This window comes from Antechinus flavipes, chromosome 5, assembly GCF_016432865.1.
Source record: "Antechinus flavipes isolate AdamAnt ecotype Samford, QLD, Australia chromosome 5, AdamAnt_v2, whole genome shotgun sequence".
In the NCBI taxonomy this organism is placed as follows: Eukaryota; Metazoa; Chordata; class Mammalia; order Dasyuromorphia; family Dasyuridae; genus Antechinus; species Antechinus flavipes.
The window spans coordinates 525,861-542,499 of record NC_067402.1 but is presented as its reverse complement, the minus strand read 5'-3'; the positions used below and the strand labels follow the sequence as shown (position 1 = coordinate 542,499).

The 16,639-nt window shown below is 39.4% G+C and overlaps 1 long non-coding RNA gene across 1 annotated transcript in view; it reads right to left on the bottom strand.

The window, feature by feature from the left end:
- Window positions 1-12,339: 12,339 nt before the first annotated feature.
- LOC127564356 (uncharacterized) overlaps window positions 12,340-16,639 on the bottom strand; it is a 177,595-nt gene continuing 173,295 nt past the window's right edge. The window contains exon 2 of the long non-coding RNA XR_007954243.1: window positions 12,340-14,301. This is a non-coding gene — a long non-coding RNA (uncharacterized LOC127564356). The remainder of the gene's footprint in view (window positions 14,302-16,639) is intronic.

The following is a 16,639-nucleotide window of genomic DNA, read 5'->3' as shown; positions in this document are numbered from 1 at the left end:
CAGAGTAGCCATTTCCTTCCTGGCTCATTTCTCAGAGGAGGAAACAGGTGACTTAAGTAACTTATCCAATAACACAGCTGGTGAGTGTCTAAGGTCAGATTTGGACTGATGAACACGAGTCTTCCCTGTTCCAAACCTAATGCTCTGTACTCTTTTCCCTATATCCACAGTACTCTATTTGCTGCTCCACCTACGGTCCAATAACAATAATAACTAAATTCAAATAGTGAGTAATGTGTGCAAAGCGCTTTACAAGTATTATCTCATTTGATCCTCACACCTATCCTGGCAGGTAGATGCTGTTGTTTCCCCCATTTTACAACTGAGGAAACTGAGGCAAAGGGGTTAAGTGACTTGCCCAGGGTCCCCCAGATAGGTCAGAGGCTGGGTTTGAACTCTCTTTGCCATCCCTTTGCTACCCTAGTTGCTTGTGGTTGTCACTGTACAGCCTGAGGTGTGGGACCTTGTGTTTCCACAGAAATATGCAAATGAGAGAAATATCCTGGGAAGAGAGCAGCCTTTTGTAGATCTGATAACTCGAATTTAGAATTAAAAACTGACTAAAGTGGCTGGGGGTTGTGGAGACAGAAAAGTAGGGGAAAATTTGTAGCTTAGCTGTAGGTCACATGCTTAATTTCTTTATGAATATTAACTTCTCCCCAGGAGGAGCTTAGGCTCATCTTCATGATCATGAGATAGCTGTGGTGAGAGGGGGAACATATGTAGGGGTAAGTATATGTGAGATGAAGCAGGAAGTTGCATGTCCTGGAGCAGCCGGCAAGGAGGGAGATGGGAGGGACCTCGTGGCCAGGAAGAAGGGCAGAGTGCTTGATCCTCCTCTCTCCAGGTGTATTCTACGCCTGTTCTACAATAGAACACATGGGCTTTTGTGGGTGTGTAATAAAACAGCCTTTTTACTTCCTCCATCTCCAAGTCCAAAAGGTTCATTCCTTACAACACTGCCTCCAGAAGATAAATCTTTACAGAAGAAATTCTGGTAAAGGAGAGCCCTGGGTGGAAGTAACACTCAGTAAGCATTTGAATCCATCAAGATCATGATTCCTGCTGCAAAAGCATTGCACATAATCCATGAAGAATGTATCTCTCAATGCCATGCCAAGGTTCAAAGAGTTCAGATTAGACTTTGTTGCATAGTTCCACTGATACAGAAGGGATCGGGTAGAATACTACACATAGTCCTGTTCAAAGAATCGGCTTCACATACAAAATTAGAGGGAGTAAAGAGAATGTAGTCTTCGAGCATGGAAATGTCCAATACAGGAGGAATTGAGGTCAGGTGGGATGGGTCCAGACGGTCATTGCCCAATTATAATTGGCCCCCAAATGGGAATCTATTCATTGACATTGACTATTGCAGTCAAGAATCCTAAGTTCTGGTGCAGACTCAACCATTAGCTAGTAGTGAGACATTCTCCTATTCATGTCCCCTTACAGGGCATCTTTCCTCATTGATTAATGGAAGGAGTTAACTGAAGTTAACTGAATTAGGCCATTTCAGGTTCCAGTTATGCCATTATAGGATCATGGAATTGTAGAGGATTATAGAGGTGATCTGCTTCAATCCCTCATTTTACAGATGAGGAAACTGAGTCCTGTAGAGAAGTGACTTGTCCAAGGTCACATGTAACAAGTAGTAGCCCCCGGATTTGAAATTCCAATTCCCATTATTGTTCTGTAAGGAATGACCAGCGGGATGAATACAGAGAGGACTGGCAAGACTTACATGAACTGATGCTAACTGAAATGAGCAGGACCAGGAGATCATTATATACCTCAACAAAGATACTGTTTGAGGATGTATTCTGATGGAAGTGGATCTCTTCAATAAAGAGAGCTAATTCAGTTTCAATTGATCAAAGATGGACAGAAGCAGCTACACCCAAAGAAAGAACACTGGGAAATGAATATAAACTGTTTGCATTTTTGTTTTTCCTCCCGGGTTATTTATACCTTCTGAATTCAATGCTCCCTGTGCAACAAGAGAACTGTTCGGTTCTGCACACATATATTGTATCTAGGATATACTGTAACCTATTCAACATGTAAAGGACTGCTTGCCATCTGAGGGAGGGGGTGGTGAGAGGGAGGGGAAAAATTGGAACAGAAGTGAATGCAAGGGATAATGCTGTAAAAAAATTACCCTGGCATGGGTTCTGTCAATAAAAAGTTATTTAAAAAAAATTCCAATTCCCCATCTACATGCTTTCCCATTGCACCACCCTCTAATTCTCAGAGAAATCTTGAAGGGAAGAACTACAATGTATTTATCAGTTCATAATCTCCAGGAAGTAGTGGGACAGAAAATATCTTTAATTGTACATCCCAGAAGACCTGTGTCCTAAGTCCACCTCAGGAACTTATTTTTGGAATGTACTCAATTCCTCAACTAATTTGGCTTCATCTGTAAAATGGGTATTAACTACCTCATAGGGTGGTTGTGGAGATCAGATGAAATAGCATATGGGAAACTTTGCAAACCTTCCAATGCTCCATCAGTGCTAGCTCTCCTTGGTTTTCCTAGACAGTTACTTTATACCTAAAAGTACTTTATACTTATTTTTAAAGGAAAGAACAAAAAATGAGGTTCACTGCCATACATATCAAGTTAAAAAGAGGTTCTAAGCTACCAGAGATTTTTAACTTTTATTTTTCTCCCCCCTGGCTTAGGTCAAAGTTATAATTAAGTAAATATCATATTTATCAGAAATATTCTGTATCCTCCTAACTTTCAAATGCAAGTTGTACTGGAGAGGTGGGTGAAGGTGGGATGCCGTGGGGTTGAGGGATGTATTTCCTTCCCCCAGAGTGCTTTGCAAGCTATGAAGCCATGGATTCCTACATAAGCCTGTGTGCAGTTTAGGAACATCTCCTGTTTGTACCTTCCTTCAGTCAGTTCATAATCAGAAAGAATATGAGAAGGAAAGAAGTCATCTGGTATAGATCATCATGCCCATTAGAAATGAAATGTAAACTAATTCATGTTGTAAATATCCCAAGAGGTTAAAGCATTAGCCCATCAACTGGTGGTACTATTGGGGAAATGTTAGCGCTGGATTCCATAGTAATCAGTCTATAATTCTTTATCGTTTAGCATTACAGGGTTTCACGTGGCATTGCTCCATATCTGGAAGAAAAAAACTTGTTTTCTGACCCTTCTTCTCCCTCCCTCCTTAATTCCCTTCCCTGAGGACATGGATGATGTGGGATATGTTTTTATGTTCTTCTGCTCCCTATGTCAAATCCATTTTATTTATTTCTAGTCCTCTCAGTGGTGTGTGTGTGTGTGGGGGTGTTTCTGGAAGCAAGTTGTGATGTAGAGAGAGGATTTGTTAAATTGAAAAGAGAAATGGATATTAGAGAAATTAAAAAGGAAAATTTTTTTTGTCTTCTCCACATCAGATGTGGGCAGTGGGAAAATGAGGAAGGATTCCCCAAGTTCTTTGGGTAGTTGACAGCAGCATGGCTTGGTCTTTCTTCTCAGAGAAACCAGGACCAAACCAGTGAGTAGATCACTTGTTCGCTGACCATTGCCCTCCCCTGATCCCTTAAGATGTGGATACAGGGGAGTATTTCTAACAGGTCATCTCAGGTACAGTAAGCACCTTCTCCATTTCTTGAGGCCTCAGTATAGGTGGCAGGGGTGGGCAGCGTGAATACGATTGGAGCCAGAGAAACATTTTCAAATTAAAAATCTAAAGAGAAAGAGGTAAGGGCATCATGTTTAGTCTCGCATCTGGCTCTGTGTGGGCAGGGCTGGGGTGAGTGCGCTGCTGCGGCAGAGACAGAGGTGGGGGAGTGGAGGCCAGTCTTCCTAAATTCCCTACGTGGCTGATACAGCCACTTACAGTGTGGGGGGCAGGGAAGGGCGGTGATTCTGTATCTTGCAGGAAGCCCCAGGTGTTGCCACTAAGAGACTGGAGAGAGGAGGAGTCACTGAACATGGGCAGGTCCAACCCCTCCCGGCCTCCCTGCCTAGGTCTTCCCTGCTTGTGGGCGCTGTCCTTGAAGCTTAAGATCTGAAGAGCCGAGAGGAATGGCGAGCTTCCAGGCTTCTCGGGGGCTTCAAATCCTCCCCAGGTGAGCGCACACAGATCGTGGGAAGAATCAGTCAGGGTTATTTGTGCTGTGTAAGGAACACAGTCCTGTCGTTGTCTTGCTGGAAGGGCCAGAGCAAGACTCAGTAAAGCTGGCTTACTTTATTTTCTGGTTGTGGCTCCCATGTTTTCTTGTACTGAGCTACTGATGTCTGGAAACTTTGTGGAATCTGTAGTGACAGGGAGAGAGGGCCACCGATATCCAGGGAAAATTCAGAAAGGTCTTGATGTAGGTGGTTCTTGAGCTGACCCTTCAAGGAGCTTAGTAGTTGCCATGAAAAATTCATTAAAAAATGAGTTCTTGAAGCTGTAACTTCTTTGTCCTAAAGCATGAACAATAGGGAGTCTTAGATGGGCACAATGTGGGGGATGATGCTTAGTTATTCTACCTTTCGGATTCTCCTTCTGCGGATACAGACCATAGATCTTACTCAGGTACTTTCATATGATATTTAGAAACTCAATCAGAGTGGAAGATTTACTGCAATCTGGGGATGAAAAGGGAAGAAATCATTTCTGTGTAAAAAAAAAAAATGAAGTTAATTATTAAATGCTATAAGATATTGTGACTGTTAAAAGTGATGATTGATCCTAAAGAGGAACAAAAGGATCTTATTTTAAAATATACCACTAATACACACACACACACACACACACACACACACACACTCACACTCACACACACACACATCTCTATATATACACATACAGCTTTCAAATAAATAGATTTGGATAAATAAAACCTTGTGGTATATGATTTAAAAAGGATCAAATCTCTTTGTGAATGATATAAGACAATACCTCACTTGTTTGGGAACAGTTTCACATTTGAGTAGGCAGTAGTTTATTAAAAACTAGATAAATGAATGTATAGGAACACAGTGTTGAGGTAGTAAACTGATGGATGCTCATGGGGAAGCTTCTCAAGCTACCAGTCTGGTCCATCTTTCAGTTCAATTATAAGTAACTCTTTAACTTAGGGTAAAACTTCAAAAGAAAGGAAATCATAAACATATCCAGACTGAAGTATGTTGTTTTTTTTAAAGACTATTGATTGATTATAAAAAGTTTGGGAAATTGGGAATATGTGCAGGAAACATGATTCCATTGATATTTGGAGGCTCTCCTGTAATGGATGAGAATTAGGAAGAACAAATGATAGAGTAAAAAACCTGATGCTGGAGCTTGAAGAGGAGAATTGAAGGCAGCTCCAAGGGCTTCAAGGTCGCTCAGGTTCTAGCAATGAGAAGTCCTCAGTTCCCAGTAGGAGTCAGCTGAGGGAGTCTTAACTGCTGGGGGAGAGAAGCCATTGCTTTGGGCAAGAGGTTCGGTGACAACTCCTACCCTTCCATGTCACCTCCTCTCTTCTCTTTCAAATGATGAAGAAACTATGTCCTCAACATCAGGTGACTCATTCATCACCACATGGAAACTTAAGGGCCAGTTTGGGAAAATCTTTCTGACAATTAGAGATATGCTAAGGTGGAACTTGGAGAAGTCGTAGGATCCCTCTGCTTAGAGATTTTTTAATCAGAGCAGAGATGGCAGTTTAAGCATATAATGCTGATGGGATTATTATTCTGTTACTGTTATCCTGAATTAAATAACTGAGGTCATCTAACCTCTGATTCTGAGAGTTTGTGATCAGACTTTTTGCAGAAGATGGACATTAGCTGACTTAGATCATTGCACTGAGTAGAATAGGTAAGTTTTTTTTCTCTCCGAATTGATTATGCTACAGGATTGCTGTTTTTGTATACCATGTCCTGGTTCTGCCCACTGGCCATTATATGGGATCATGTAAGTCTCCCCAGGTATTTCTGAAGCCATTCTCCTTGTCATTTCTTATTCTTTAGTTCTTTTTTTGTTTTGTTGTTGAGGCAATTGGGGTTAAGTGACACAGCTAGGAAGTGTTAAGCTTCTGAGGCCAGATTGGAAGTCAGGTCCTCCTGACTTCAGGGCTGATGCTCTATCCACTGAGCTTCCCCCTTGTCATTTCTTATAGCAGAGAAATATTCCATGCGATTTAAGTAGCAGAAGATGTTATCTCATTCCCTGTGCGGTGGTTATAACAGGTATTCTTATCCCCAGTTTATAGTTAGCAAACTGAAGTTGAGAGCCATCAACTGCCACACTGAGGAATTAAATGCTGACTCCCGACTCCATCAGGGGCAGGATTTGAATGCAGGCTGTTCTGACTTTAGGACTGCTAGGCTATCTGTTACTCTTCTATGCCTCTGCACCGTATTAGAGACAATAGGATTCAGTAAAAAGAGCTTTGCATTTGGAGATTTCCATTTTTGTGACTAGAGACAAAAGGCCTAATGGGTAATGATGTACATGCTCTGGAGCTAGTATCTTAATACTTAATTCCAATGGTAAACCTGCTTCCACCTACAAGATGCCCTTAGGGTTCTAAGGGTGCTCTTGAGGTTTCAGGGAAATATTTTTGTACTGTTCTCCATGTTTACAATTTATCATCCAGTAGAGTAGGTCAGCACATTTCCAGTCTACAGGAAAACACCTGGGAGATGCTAGTTGCACCTTGGAAATTGGCAAACCACACACACATACTTTTTTTTTTTTTCATTTGGAGAGCCATTTAAACATTTCTCAGCATACCACTGATAACCATACCTCAAATGCTTTAAATGGCCTCTGGCAACTGTGAAAACCTTCCATAGATGCCTTCTCAGGGGAAGGTTCACCCTGTGGAACACAAGTTCTTTTTAAATATAATTGTTCATCCATCCAGTCATTTATTTTTTTACCTTTTTTTTTTTTTAACTTATACATGACACATTCTCTCCCTCATCTCTTCTCCTCCTCCACCCATTGAGAAAATAAGCATTATGATACACATTACACAGGAATGGAAATTGCCTGAAGGAGGGACTTTTTGGTTAAGGTCTTTTTATGCCTAGTCTCTAGCACTGTGCTGGGACCAAGTGAATGCTTAGGATCACATGGGAGAACAAATACCATAAACAAGGATGGTGTTTACAGACAGAGATGTGCTCAAAAGGATAAACGGAACATATTTTGGAAGTGAATTCATAATGATTTCATGTATTTTTGTAGCTGAATATCTATAGTCTTAAAGTGACAATGAATTTTTGCTTTTTTCTCTAAATGTCTCAGATGTACAAGCAAACTTGCAAATCTAGAGCTCTACCCCACACTCCTTTGGATTTCCTGGAATCTATTTTTTTCCTGGATAAAAGGCTTTTAAAAAATTCAGTCTCAATAAGATTATTCTTCAAAGTGGAAAACTATTTCTGTTGCACCATCTTGACCAGTTTTCACAAGTGCTTGAATTTCCCTTATCAGCAATGGATTCTAGCCTTTAAGCCCCTTCACTCATTAAGTCTTTCATTAAAATAAAATAGATTTCCTAGAGAGTGAAAATATGTCAGGAGCATTTAAACTAACATTTCCCTAGAGATGAATTTGAGTTCTTTCTAATCTCCCTACCTACTGTAACAACTCTCTGAGAGCAAGTCTGCTAAACAGGAACATAACAGAAGGGATCTGAAAGAAGAGGAAGGAATGCTCCCCACCTCCAAAGGCAAGCTCTGTTTCTTTACCACTTACAAAGGACCTTCCCCTGCTAGTAATTCAATAACTTGTAAAGGATGGCAAGGATCTGATATATCTTGTGTGCGCTTCATCTCAAAACCATAAGATTATAGTGTCCAGCTTGCTATTATTGCCAGAGATGATTCATTGAAATGAGAACAGTTTCACTAGTTTGGTGCATAGTAGAGTACTGTAACTATTGGAATTTGTTTATTGTTTTCTATCACCTTATGGTTCCCTTCTTTTGTACTATTTTGCTATTTCTTTCTTCTAATGCCCATAACCCATTACCTTTTATTATTTTAATGATGGCTCCCTAGTCTTGTTCTAGACTTATAGCTAGCAATTCTAAGGCAATTTAAGTTTTGCAAAGTATTTACAAATGTTAATTCATTTGATCCTCACAAACAAATCTGGAAGGAAGGCATTATTTGTAATTTTTTGATTTCCTCCCTGTTACATGTAAAAACAATTTTGGACATTTACCTTTTAAAATTTTTGAAGTACAAATTCTCTATTTCCTTCCCTCCCTGTCCTTTCCACCCTTTGAAAAGGCGAGCAATTTGGTATATATTATACATTTGCAGTCATGCAAAACATAGTTACATGCAGATTAAATAAATGTAAGAGAAATAAAGTAAAACGTATGCTTCTACCTTCATCAGGATTCCATCAATTCTTTTTCTGGAGGTGCAGAGCATTTTTCACAATGAGTCCTTATATTTGTCAGAATAGCTCCATCATTCCCAGTTCTTCACTGAACAATCTTGCTGTTACCAAGTGCACTATTCTCCTTGTTCTGCTAACTTCGTGTAAGTCTTCCCAAGTTTTTCTGACAATATCTGGCTTATCATTTCTTATTGCATAACAGTACTCTCCCAAGTTGGGCTCAGTAGTGGGGAAGCTGCCTGAGGGCAAGTTCTGATTCCTTGGATCCAGTGTGTCTGCCAGTAATTGTCATACAATCAGCACGTTGCTAACACGTCATTGGTGTATTGTTATCACTGATGGAAGCATTATTGTGTAACTGGTATGTCTGGATTGGGTGGTTGGCTTTAATGGCAGAGAGTTAGTGTGTATTCATATAGTTGGCCCATGTCTTCTGCATTGGATGAAAAAGTGTTAACATCTATCAGTATGGAACTTTTCCCTCCTTCTTTGCCAGGTTGTCTATACTGTCTCAGGTTTTTCTTCTCACCTCACCAAAGCTGAGGATTTGACTGTTCCCTTGGGGCAGGAAAATTATTTCCGTAGTTTGCTAAGACACATCACCAGATTATGTTCTGGGAATACTAGAACATACATTGATTATCTGTTCTTTCATGAAGACTGACATGCTCACAGGGAAGTGGGGAGATGGGGATCACAAAAGAACAATCTCTCCAGAGTGGCATTTTGGGGTACTGTGGCCCTTAGCCTGGCCCCTTGAGAAAGCAATGGGCTTACAACTAATCCTGGGATATTTTTTAAGCTGGGACTTTTTATTATGCAAGAGCCAGAATGTGCAGAGGATTGCTTCTGGTCAGAGGCCTCTCAGTGAGATTGATAGATTGGGGAATTTAGGCATGGAGAGAACTGAAACACCAGTGGGTTTTGATCATAGAGTAATTAGGGCATCGATGTGCTAGCTGGGTAGCTATGGCTAATCAAAGTAAGCCTTTCTTAAAATCCCTATCTCACAAAAAGCAGTAATTCTTCTCATTCAGCGCCCTTGCCTGACATGGTCCATGACCCACCCAGAATCACATCCAATATAAAATGCATTATCTGTGGAAGACTGTGTTAGGGGGTTTCCTCTTGACATCTGAGAAGAAATCTGGAACAAAAAGAATCCAGTTCAACTGGAATCCATTTTGTTAGCTCCTTTCCCAGTAATCACCTCCCATAGACATAAGCTATAAATTCTCTGTCTGCCAAGTACTTAATCGACTACCACTCCTAGAAATGGAGAGGAGCTGGGTAACACATATTCTTTATAGAGGGAGAAAAGCCCTATGCATAACTTTTTCGGTGAGCTAAAGTTTGCTACACTGTGCACTGAGGACAATCAGTCCTGGGTTTTAGGCGGATAGATGCATGGAGTAATACAGTGAACTGAATTAATGTCATTTGAGTGTCAATAACTGTAAGAGGACTTGCTAACCTTCCACCAGCCATGGACAGCACACAGGGGACAACTCAGGTAAACTGAGCGTAGCCTTTTAAGGGTGAACAAGATGACGTTGGGAGGGAGTCCCACCCAAAGGAACAACGTGGCAGTTCCTAGAAGAGGCTTGACGCACCTTGGAGGAGAATACAGTGACCATGTACCCTATTAGGAAAGGAATGCTCACTCTGTATCTGTGCAGCTTCCTGTAGAGAACATGTATCTGCTATGGGTTAGGATGTACTTACATTAAGAAATAAGAACTAGAGGCCTGCACTGAGGAGATAAAAGACTTGCTGTCTTTGTAATAAAGGGAGTCTCACACCACCCTGGCTCTCACCCCTCATTGCTCACAGTCTTCGTTACTCAGGTGAACAGGCAATGCTGGTCACATAAGGCCTGTTTCACTCAGGAGTTAGGACCGAACCCAACAAAGAGCTATTTCATATTACGAACTCATAATATCAATTATTACATTCTAATTTTTCTTGTTTGTAATTGTAGGGAAACCATTGTGTAGGAGGTGCTGCTAATGAAAAAAATCATCTCTAAAGGATCATGCAATCATACTTTTTACTAGAATGAATTGAGCTAATCCAAAGTGGGCTTACAATACTTAACAACTTGAGTTTCAATTGGGGAAGCTTTGTTTAGAAACAAATGATAACTCACTGATTGGCAAAAGTGAAGTCCTCAAAAACTCTTCTATCCCTTTGGGGACTTAATAGATTACTTGGGACCATCTTTTTGGAAAAAATTAAAAAAACCTTATGAACCCTGGGGAAGATGTTGCTAAAAGGTTTTCTGGTACTGAATAAATAACTAAGTTCTCTCGGTCTCCAGAGACATTTTTATTTAGAAGTTTATTTCTAACATGGAAATGATTTTAATATGACAGATTGATGACTGATGGTGAAAATTATGAAATAGAATCTGGAAGTATATAGAGAAGTTATATCATTGAGCCACCTTAGTCTCACTGGACTCTAACCTTGATTTGAAATGTAATTCCTTCCTTGAGCAGAACTGGTCTAACTGGCAGTTGACAGGATCACATAATTGTGCCAGTCCTCAAAATATACTATTGGCAGAACTTTTCCTTGAATATATGTTTTATAAACATCACCAGACTATAGAGGTGTGACCTAAATGACCGCACTTAAGAATAATAGATAGAGTGCCTGAAGAATTAGGCAGTAGCAGCAGCAACTGGAACAAACTTTCCAAAGGAAAAAAAGAAGAGCAAGAAAAGAAAATGACTGTCTAATAAGGCTCTACAAATAGCTGAGGAAAGAAGGAAAGGGAAAGGAGAAAGACTAAGATAACTCACTGAACTCAGAATCCAGAGAATATTATGGAGGAATAAGGATTGCTTAAATGAGAACTCCAAAGAGAGAAGAAAACAACAGACTGGGAAAGACAAGAGATCTCTCCAAGAAAATTAGAGATCTCATTTCACATACCAGTAAACTACGCTTAAGATTCTTCAGGTTAGGCTTCAGCAACATGTGAATTGAGACTTAACAGAAGAACCAGATGCTTTTCAGAGGCCCTGAGCACCTACAGAACAAATGGATTAAAGAGAAAGCAAGGGAGTTTCAGGGGGGAAAATTTACTTTTGGTTAACTGATTACACTAAGCCCTTTGACAGTATGGATCACAACAAAATGTGGCGAGTCCTCAAACAGATGGGAGAATCAGATCACCTTATGATTGAGGAACCTCATAGGGGCCAAAAGGCAACAGCTAGAATTGAATGTGGAACGATTGATTCAAGATTAGGAAAGGAGCCCTGCAAGGTTGCACACAGTCACCTTATTTATTTCACTTGTAGGCAAAGTATTTTATGTGAAATGCCAGGATGTAGGACTCGAAAGGTGGAATTAAAGTTGCCAGGAGAAATATCAACAAAGCCAAGCTTAGATATACAAATGGAACCACTCTGATGGCAGAGAATGAAAAGAAATTAAGAAGGCTCTTGAGAGCTTAAAAAGAGGGAGTTTGAAAGCTGGCTTCCTGTCTGGGGTGTGAGAAGAAATACTTTTTTAGAAGGGAAACTATTAGAGACTTTTTATAAGGCACTGATTAAGAGCAAACTGTTTGCTTATGATATGATTAATATCACTGCTTATTATTACTGGTAGTATTTTTCAAGCTGTTATCATTACTAAGGTAGTTTGAAAGATTGTGACTGACTTGAGCATGATGGGGTGATTCTAAAGATCAAAACTGGGTAGTAGCAGGTAAAAAAAGAGCAATTACCTCATAAAAATGGGACATGGAAGGAAGAACTAATACAGAGGATGGAGATGGGGTGGAAGGTTGCCAATGTTGGCATTATTCTCATCTGGGCTGAAGAGGAAACAACATCCACACGTGGAGAGATCTAGCAGTCTTCTGAACTTGGGACAGATAGATGGTACAGTGGATAGAGCAGCAGCCCTGGAGTCAGGAGGACCCAACTTCAAATTCAGCCTAAGACACTTAACACATACTAGCTTTCTGGACATGTCACTTAATCCCAGTTGCTCCCCAAGGTTAAAAAAACAAACAAACAAACCTGAGGGGTAGGATGAAATTAGGGCTTTTTCATGGGTATATGGAATAAAATTAGGAAAGTAAGGAGAAGATAAGGAAAATAAATTTAAAGTTTTGACTTAAATAAAGAATGAGGGTAAGAAGCAAAGAAAAAGTAGCAGGGATAGAGCAAAAAGGGAGACTTCAAAGAAAAATAGGGAGTAATGATAAGAAGGGAGATTCAAATGGTAAACAGAACTTTGGTTTTTTTTTTTTTTGTTTGTTTGTTTGTTTTGTTTTGTTTTTGGGGAGGGGGATATTTGTTTATTTTTAATTTTAATTTTTTAAAATAACTTTTTATTGACAGAACCCATGCCAGGGTAATTTTTTACAGTATTATCCCTTGCACTCACATCTGTTCAGATTTTTCTCCTCCCTCCCTCCATCCCCTCCCACAGATGGCAAGCAGTCCTTTACATGTTAAATGGGTTACAGTATATCCTAGATACAATATATGTGTGCAGAACCGAACAGTTTTCTTGTTGCACAGGAAGAGTTGGATTCAGAAGGTAGAAATAACCCGGGAAGAAAAACAAAAATGCAAGCAGTTTACATTCATTTTCCAGTGTTCTTTCTTTGGGTGTAGTTGCTTCTGTTCATGCTTGATCAATTGAAACAGAATTTGCTCTCTTTAATGAAGAGATCCACTTCCATCAGAATACATCCTCGAACAGTATTATTGTTGAGGTATATAATGATCTCCTGGTTCTGCTCATTTCACTCAGCATCAGTTCATGCAAGTCTCGCTAGTCCTCTCTGTATTCATCCTGTTGGTCATTCTTTACAGAGCAATATTACATAACATTCATATACCACAATTTACTCAACCATTCTCCAATTGATGGGCATCCATTCATTTTCCAGCGTCTAGCCACTACCAACAGGGCTGCCACAAATATTTTGGCACATACAAGTCCCTTTCCCTCCTTTAGTATCTCTTTGGGGTATGAGCCCAGTAGAAACACTGCTGGATCAAAGGGTATGCACAGTTTGATAACTTTTTGAGCATAGTTCCAAATTGCTCTCCAGAATGGCTGGATATATTCACAATTCAACCAACAATGTATCAGTGTCCCTGTTTTCCCACCTCCCCTCCAACATTCCACATTATCTTTCCCTGTCATTCTAGCCAATCTGACAGGTGTGTAATGGTATCTCAGAGTTGTCTTAATTTGCATTTCTCTGATTAATAATGATTTGGAACACTCTTTCATATGAGTGGTAATAGTTTCAATTTCATCATCTGAAAATTGCCTATTCATATCCTTTGACCATTTATCAATTGGAGAATGGCTTGATTTCTTATAAATTAGATAATTCTCTATATATTTTGGAAATGAGGCCTTTATCAGAACCTTTGACTGTAAAAATGTTTTCCCAGTTTATTGTTTCACTTCTAATCTTGTCTGCATTTGTTTTGTTTGTACAAAAACTTTTCAATTTGATATAATCAAAATTTTCTATTTTGTGGTCAATAGTGATCTCTAGTTCTTCTTTGGTCATAAATTCCTCTGTCTTCCACAGGTCTGACAGGTAAACTATCCTATGCTCTGCCAATTTTATTTATAATCTCATTCTCTATGCCTAGGTTATGAACCCATTTTGACCTTATCTTGGTGTACGGTGGTAAGTGTGGGTCAATGCCTAGTTTCTGCCATACTAATTTCTAATTTTCCCAGCAATTTTTGTCAAATAATGTGTTCTTATTGCAAAAACTGGGATCTTTGGGTTTGTCAAACACTGTATTATTAAAGTTATTGGCTGTTTTGTCCTTTGAACCTAACCTATTCTATTCATCAACTAGTCTGTTTCTTAGCCAATGCCAGATGGTTTTAGTAACCGCTGCTTTATAATATAAATTTAGATTTGGTACAGCTAGGCCACCTTCATTTGATTTTTTTTTCATTAATTCCCTTGAAATTCTTGACCTTTTGTTTTTCCATATGAACTTTGTTATTTTTTCTAGGTCATCAATGTAGTTTTTTGGGAGTCTGATTGGTATAGCGCTAATTAAATAGATTGGTTTAGGATGAAGAGGCTTCCAAATCCAGAGAGAACCATGGGAACTGAGTATGGACCACAACATATCATTCTCACTCTCTCTGTTGGTATTTGCTTGCATTGTTTTCTTCTCAGTTCTTCTTGTGCAGCAAGATTGTTAGAATCCTTACAAGCTGTTAAGTCATTAGAATTGATAGAGACAATAATTATCTAATTTAGCATGGTTCTGTGTGATTGATCTGATCTTACAAGGAGATGTTATGGGCCAGAACTTGAAACAAGGTACTAAGTGGAATTGAGGAGACAATGTTTAAATCTAGTTTAGCATTGATTTAATCATATAACAAATAATGGTTTCCCAGTGATATGATTGCTGTGTACTCAGTGAACAGCATATAAGCAAGAAGCTCTCAGGCCAAAGAGCACTCTGGGAGATACAGAAGCCCACAAGCCCACTCTTGGAATCAAGTCAGATTCATTCCATCTTCCACCTTTGTGATGGCTGGAGGCTGAAGAAAACAGAGGCATAGGACAAGCTGCAAGAGCTCTTGGAACCAAGCAGAGAGATAGGCCTCTAAGAAAGCTAACCAGGCCCAAGACTTGGAAGGAGAAAATAAACGTTTGGAATTTATCAGCTGGCTGTATTTGAAGTGATTATTGATCTGAACCAAAACTAAGGCTGCCTCCTGAAAACCTCCCCAAGAAACCTGCTGACAGAGAACCATCATATATTACATAAAAGAGAACACCATAAGAGAACTGTATAAATATGTATATACATGTTGGATTTAACATGTATTTTAACATTATTTAACATGTATTGCACTACCTGCCAGCTGGGGGAGGGAGTGGGGAGAATTTGGAACAAAAGGTTTTACAAGGGTCAATGTTGAAAAAATTACCCATGTATGTTTTATAAATAAAGCTTTATTTAAAAATAAATAAAAGAAAATGATGAAAAAAAGTGGGAAAATATAACCCCATAACACAAAGCATTATTTGCACTTGCTCTTTGTGTACATGTGTCATTTAATCCAATGCATGTCATGAATCAATAGAAATATAAATCTATTTAATAGTAATAAGCTTTTAATTAGAATTGAAAAGAATGTATTTCTATCTCTAAGTGGAAGTTTGTCCAATTTTTCTTTTATTTTTTGACCTCCCACATATGTTAAAATTTTTATAATACTCTGTTAAAAATCAGAATACAGATGATGGTACAGTAGATAGACTGGTAGGCCTTAAGACATGAAGACTCGAGTTTTAATCTCAACACAGAAACTTGTTAGTCAAGCAAGGGGTTTCTATTTATCTCAGTTTCTTTCTCTGTAAAATGGGTTCTCACAAGGACAAAGCAAGACAATATTGATATAGTGATTTAATGAGGCACTATCTGGTCCATAGTGGGTTTCCACCTAGTGGTTTGTGTTGTCAGGTGTGGTATTCTGTTCTTTTTCTATAGTATATGATGGTTCTCTCTGGGAACAGGTTTCTTGGGGAGGTTTTCTGGAGGCAGCCTTAGTTTCAGTTCAACGTAATAATCACTTCAAACGCAGTCACTGATAAATCCAAATGTTTATTTTCTCCTTCCAAGTCTTGTCTTTTTTCTTGGACCCAATTAGCTTTCTTAGAGGCCTATCTCCCTCCTTGGTTCCAAGAGCTCTTGCAGCTCTCTCTGAATCTCCAGTTCTCAATCTCAATCTTGGTTCTGAATCTTCACAACCATCATCTCCATTCACCCCTGGCTCGCAATCTCCCAGAGTGCTCTTTGGCCCTGAGAGCTTCTTGCTTATATGATGTACACTGAGTACACACCAATCATTATATCACTGGGAAACCATTATTTGGGTTGTAGGATTAAATCAATGATAAACTAGATTTAACCACTGTCTCCTCAATTCTGGCCCATATCATGTCCTTGTAGGATCGGATCAATCATACTGAATGGTGCTAAATTAGATAATTATTGTCTCTATCAATTCTAATGACTTAATACGTTGTAAGGATTCCAACAGTAAGGCCCACCAGTCTGTGATCTCCATAGGAGCAGGGGACACTCTTTGCAACTGTCTTTTGGTTCCTACATGCCAAGGCCTGGCATATATCAGGCTCATAAGTGCTTCTTAACTTTAAGTTCTAAGGAAGAGCGGTGTTAGAATATCAACCCATGTCTTCTGAGTCCAAATGTAGGGATCTTTCCATTATACCGTACTGCCTT